Genomic DNA, 6,000 nt, shown 5'->3' with positions numbered 1-6,000 from the left:
AGAGGGAGCCCTCGCGCCTTGCCGGCGCATAGCGCTCGGAGCGCTCCTGCGGGCACTGGCGCGGCGGCCTCGCCTGTGGCGGCGGCGCGGCGCGGGAGCCCGAAGTCTGGTCCAGCCGCAGCGCGCGGAGGAGCCCGGGCTGTGCCCAGAGCTGGGCGGCGACGTCCGGACAGCCCCGAGACTCCGCTTAGCGCATTGCGGCGACCTCGCCTTCCCCGGCCGAGAGCGCGCGCCGCAGCTGGAAGAGCGGCGGAGCCCGTGGACTTTTCTCCGGTCCGAGGGGCGCCCCACCGGGCGCAGGGGACCAGGGCGGCAGTCGGGCACGCCGCGGCGCCGGGGCCCCCGCCGGGCGATGGAGTCCGGGCTGCCAGAAGCCTGAGGGCCGCCGCCCGGTGCTGGAGAGGGGGGGGCCACAGGGTCTGGAGACCCCGGGCGGCGGACGGGAGCCCTCCCCCCGCCCCGCCTCCGGGGCACCAGCTTCTGCTCCATTGTTCCCGCCCGGGCTGGAGGCGCCGAGCCCCGAGCGCCACCGGGAGTCGAGCGCCAGCCGCGGGGGCTCTCGCGGCCCCGCCAGGACCCGAGCGGAGCCCGGGGGCGGCGGGCCGGAGCCAGGGACGCGGACTCCCGCCCGCCCGCACGAGCCACGGCGGACTCTCCAGAGGCGGAACCGCAGCGCCGGGTGAGGTAAGAGCCGCGGCGCCCCCGGATCCGGGGCGGGCTCGGCGTCCCGGGCGGCCCCCCGGCGCCGGAGCCTCCCGGCTGCGCGCTCTCCCCGCCGCAGAGCAGTCGGATCCGGCGCCTCCCTCCGCTCGTTACCCGCCCCTCTCCACCCCCGGCTCCCTGCCCAGCGCCCGGCGCCCCCCTTTTGTCTCCCCTCCCTTCCCTCCGCTCGCGTCGCCTTCTGCGCCCCCTCCCCGCGCCCGTCCCGCCGCCCAACTTTTCCGCCAACTCGCGCTGGGGAGCTGGCGAGGCGGCGGCGGCGGCTCCGCGGTGAGTCCGGGGAGGGACAGGGCCCGGGGCCGAGGCGGCGGCGGTCCTGGGTTTCCTGGGCCTGGGGAGGCAGGCGGGGGTGGGCAGCGAGGTGGGGTGTGTGTGTGTGTTGCATTCCACACCATCTCCTTTTAGTCCACCCAAGGGGAGTCTCCCCGATCCAGCAGGTAGCTTTGGGTGGAACGCAAAGAAAAAGAAAAAATCTGGGGTCTTCCTAAATCCTTTTCCATCTCCGGGAAAGTCTGGGGTCACTGCAGCAGGCGGGTGGGCGGCTGGGGGCCTGAAGGGGGAAGGAAGTGGAGGGGTCGGTTCGCTTCTCTTCCAGTCGGTTTTAAAGGGGGGTGTCGTCACCAAATGGCTGAAGCTGCTTCAGCGAAGAGCGAGAAAGGAATTCCCTTTTTCCAGAGGCGCTGATCTCCGACTTAGTCCCTCTCTGAAAGGGTCGGAAGTTTGGGGAAGGGGAGGGCGCCCAGCGGGTGAGGTTAAGCCCCATTACAGGGTCGGGGGGAGGGGATTGGTCAGTTCCTATCTGGTTCGAGGAGGTGGGGGAAGGGATGAGGGTTTTGTCCGGTGCGGTTCGCTCGGCACCGATGCTTGTTGCTTCGCGGGCCCAGAACCCTCTGCCCCCTTCCCGCTCCCCTTTCCCGCTATGTTTGGGGTGAGGAGAAGAGAGGGGCTGAAACCTTCGTTTGCAGAGGAATTTATTAACGTTGTAGATGGAATCATTTAACCCAGATCCTATGAAAGCAGTCAGATGCCTCTGGTTGGGGAGCCGGGGGCTTGGGGAGCGGTGAAACCTGCATCTCTTGTCTGGACCCAGAGGCTTTGGCCCTGTTCAAAGTTTCCGCCGTGTCTCCCCCCACCTCACCACCACCACTCCCCCCGCCGCGCCCCATTTTCCAGATGTAGCCGCCGCATCTGGTTCCGTTTCACCCCACCCGGGTACACCGCAGCCGCTTGAACGTCCCTGTTCCTCCCTGCCCCCTCCCCCGGATCGAAACGGAGATCCTATAACTTGTCCTCATCACCTCGCTCTTTACGAGTTTTTCTTAAGACCTGGGGACGAGGCGCTGGGACTGGGGGAGAAAAGAAGTTACCCTGGATGCCAGGGTACTTAGGCTGTACTGGCGCTTTCAGGCTCGTGCGAGAAAGAAGCATCGCCGGCGAGAGGGCCGAGGTTTAGGGGGTGACAATGTCTCATCGGATAAGTGGTGGCCTCTTTGGCCATCGGTCTGACCCAGAGCTGGCCCTGACAGAAGTTTCTGGAACCGGAGCATTGCAGTCTCCTCCCTTTTCAGTTAGAGCCGGAGCGGCGGGAGTGTCTGACCCTGTCCGGAGCCCGCCGCCGGGTCTCGGGCCGCCCGGCGGTGGCGTCACGCGTCCCCTTTTCCACCCTCCCTGGAGTGAGCCCGGGGCGCAGCGGCTTGGGCGTGGGAGGGGGGCCCGGGCTGTGGCTCCCTCGGTGTTTTGAAGGAGTTCTTTCTTTGGGCGGCCGCTCCCGGAGGCTAACGTGGGGAGTTTTACCAAGTCCGCGCCGGCCGCAGGTTTGAAAGGGGTTGGCCTGTTGAGGGTTTTTTGGTTCTGCCCTTTGAGGCAGGAAAGCGCTTTCTGGTTCCAAAGTTGCGAGAGGGTGGGGAGAGTTGGTCTCTCACCCTCTCCTCTCCAGCCTCTTTCAAATTGAAAACACTTCTCTGGTTTCCTCCTTTGGGCGGTCGTTCGGAGGCTGTAATGAAATCGCACTTTCTCTAGACATGGTAATTAAGGTGACTGTTTCCTCCGCAGATGGCGCTCTATCCTTTGCACCTCCGGCCCTGCGCTTTTTTTGGAAAACCGTCTAAATTGTACAACCTTAGCCTTGAGACTGTGGGGCAGAAAGTGGCCATTCCCCCCACCCCCACCCCAACTATTGGCCCGGGCTCCCAGTTTCCTCCCTGAGGCTTGTTTAAAAGCTAAGTAGCAGGGCCCCTTGGGACGTGCCTCTGTCTGGTTAATTACCCCCCGCCCCAAGCCTGGGTCATCAGCCTTCCTTCCAGTGACCCAGGGGGAGCCCTTGGTGGTGCTGGAGGGGAGACCCAGAGACCTTAGGGAGGATGGCCTGCCTCCCTAATGACTTGTTTACGTATTCTCCCCACCTCCCCCGCCCCCGCCCCCAGTTAGCTGGGAAGACCTCCAGGGCTGCTGCCGTGGACCGCCCCCCGCCCCCCCCCCCCCTCCGAGGAATACAAGGTGTTTGGGGACTGGGAAGCTGCCGGGGGTCTCGGCTCCAGCCGGCGATGGTTGCATACTGCATCGGGTGAGGAGCTCGTTGAAATATCTGTTGCATTTATTCTTAGTCATAGCGGAGTGTCAGCTTTTTAATGAGGGTCATCCGGGTGAAGAGCCACTTGGACAGTGTGCGTGCCGCGCGCTGTCTGCTCTGACGGTGCCCGTACAAATGCGCGTTGGGGAGGCATTTTCACGAATGGGATTTGGGCCAGAGTGGGCACTGTTTTCTTTGGCTCCCAAGTAGACAGCCTTGGGTACTTCTTTTCCTTGGCTCCTGGCCATGGAGGATGTGAGAAAGTTCCGTTAGGCACCCTTAGAATAGCAAGTGAAGCCAAAAGCAGGAGAAGACACAGAGAAGGAGCCTGGAAGGTGCTATGGCCCCACCCCTCCTGGGGCAGAGGATCAGAACATCTCCAGATGTTCTCTCAGGTCTGGTCCAGCTTTGTTCCTGTGGACTCCAGAGGCCAGGAGGATGGAGTTGAGAATAGAGGGGGTAGCCTCCAGCCACCGAGAGCAGGCTGGGCTGCTTTGGCTTTTAGTTGTCTGCTTTTGGTTTGTTTGGGGGTGTTTGGGGAGTGTTTTTTGTTTGTTTTGGCCTGGAAAAAAAAAAAAAGAATCCTAAAATAAGAGATTTGCTCCTGTGAGCTTGGGCCTTTAGCGGCCTCTGAACACTTTCTTCAGGTCTCCATTTTTTAATCTCTCTCATCAAAATGGCCGTGGTTAAGAGCTTCCTAGGAAGGTTTCAGCCTGTTGCTGCAGGAGGAAAAGGAGCTACAGAGTAAGTGATTCAAACATCTTACTCTGAAAAGGCCTCACCTCACTGGAGAGGAGTTTTAATTTCCTCTTGGGAAATAGGTATTGCATTTGGCTTCCCAAGAGCTTTGTAAAAGGTCTGAGTCAACCCCAGGACTTGTTGGGAGTCCAGATGCAGAGCTTCAGAGAAGATTCTGGGGTTTCCAGAGAGGATTAAAAAGCCGACCTGGACTAAGAGAATTGCTTTTCCCCCTAAGGTTACATCTTCCTGAGATAGAAATCCCCTGCTCATCACCATTCCACTTGCAATTACAAGGAGCCACATTTGGGCTCCAAGAAAACAGCCCTCACCTGGGTGAACACCTCCAAGCGTCTGGTGGTCCACAAGCCATCCTTCTTCAGTGGCAAGTCTTCCTAGATTACGGTGGGACAGTTAGAGTTTCTCTTCTTATTACTCATTTCTTACATACCTCACTCCCAGGGACATCTGGGCACTTTTTTTTTTAACAAGGACTCAAAACTTTTAAATGAGCGTTTCTGTTGGACCCACTCATGTTTCGCAAGCCGAGCTGCGTGTGTTCTGTTGGGTGTTTGTGGAGTATTTGCCCTGCCACTCTCCGCCGGGAGTAGGGAATGCTCACTTTGGGGAAAAGCAACCATTTCTGTTAAGAAGTGTTATTCCCAACTAAAGGGATTAAAGTTTTGGCATTACTTCCTCAAGTCTGAGGAATCAAGATGTTTAGAAAATGTCCGGGTTGGTATGCTTTGTAATCGAGTTTGGCTGGCTAACAGGGACGCCTGACGATTTTCTCTGACGTTGTCAACCTCTTCTCTGCAAGCGCAGCTCTGTCAGTTTCTTTCCAATCGGCCCTTCTTTGTTTTGTTCATTTATTCATCCAGTTACCAAATGCAGCAGCATCCGCTCTGTAGGTGTTAGGTGCTAAGGGTGTTAGCAAGGAGTAAACCAATGCAGACCCTCCTCTATAGGAGCTTGCCACCCTATGATGGACGTTTTTGGAAATTCAGAGGATCCTCGAAAGGCCCAAGAAAGACTTGTGGAAGACGTGGCAGTTTGAGGTGGGGCTCAGAGAATGAGAGAGGAATGAGAGAGCGTGGCCTGCCAAGGATAGAGGAAGGGCAAAGAAGAAGCGCTTGGCAGGCCGTGGAAGTTACCCAGAGCTGTCCTGTCCCCTATAGAGTAACACAGGCCGCGTGGAATCTCAGAGTTTTCTAGTGGCCACATTTGAAAAGGGAACAGGTGAAGTGCATTTTCATTAGTTCACCTGGATGTCAATAATATATCTGATTTAGCCCAGTATATGTGAAACATTATCATTTGAACATGTAATCAGTATTTTTAAAAAATCATTGAGAGACTGTACATTCTAGTACGTACTTTTCATTTCCAACACATTCCGACTTGCACTGGCCACATTTTAAGGGTTCCATAGCCATGGGGGCCACACGGAACGGGACCCCAAGGTCTAGAGTATGGGGTTTGGAAAGACTGGAGAGGGAGAAATGGTTTTGCAAAGGCAGGAAGTTCATGTCCTCCGGTTGCCAATTACCAAAGTCCCCTGAGAGTGCTATCAAGGAGTGACTCAAAGCACAATGTTTATAGATAATTCCTTACATTTGATTAGTGTTTTCAAGAGGAGAGAGCAAGTCCTTTCACCCACGCTGCGGGTTTAAGGCTTGTCACCCCCTGTGGTGTAGGCAAGGCAACTATAATATTTCAGCTCCCTCTGATGACAAGTGGGAAAACCGAGATGTCACGTGTCCTCTCCCTGCCCCTCTTCCTTCTTTTTCCCCCTCCTCGCCCCCCAGTGAGGACCTCTGCACCCAGAGCCAGAGCTGGGCTGCCAGTCCCAGGAGACGAAACTGCTGGAGAGAGGCTGATGGGGCCAGCTGCTGTGTGCACCTGCGGGGCTACAGGTCACATCTGTCAAGCAGTGGAGGAAGGAGACTGTCCCTAAGGGACTTAAAGAATTC

General features: G+C 57.9%; 1 protein-coding gene across 9 annotated transcripts in view; it reads left to right on the top strand.

Annotated features, from left to right (window-relative positions):
* Positions 1 to 599: 599 nt before the first annotated feature.
* Positions 600 to 6,000, top strand: part of FGFR1 (fibroblast growth factor receptor 1) — a 50,101-nt gene continuing 44,700 nt past the window's right edge. For 7 of the 9 annotated variants that reach the window (XM_061404506.1, XM_061404505.1, XM_061404504.1 and 4 more), the window contains exon 1: positions 907 to 990. The gene's annotated coding sequence lies outside the window, so the exon portion shown is untranslated. Of the gene's footprint in view, positions 685 to 906; positions 991 to 6,000 lie in introns of those variants that run through there. The other 2 variants (XM_061404503.1, XM_061404501.1) reach the window with 1 other exon arrangement.

The sequence above is a fragment of the Bos javanicus genome, chromosome 27 (genome assembly GCF_032452875.1).
Source record: "Bos javanicus breed banteng chromosome 27, ARS-OSU_banteng_1.0, whole genome shotgun sequence".
Taxonomy (NCBI): domain Eukaryota; kingdom Metazoa; phylum Chordata; class Mammalia; order Artiodactyla; family Bovidae; genus Bos; species Bos javanicus.
The sequence above is the reverse complement of the archived record's forward strand: the minus strand, read 5'-3'. Positions and strand labels throughout refer to the sequence as shown.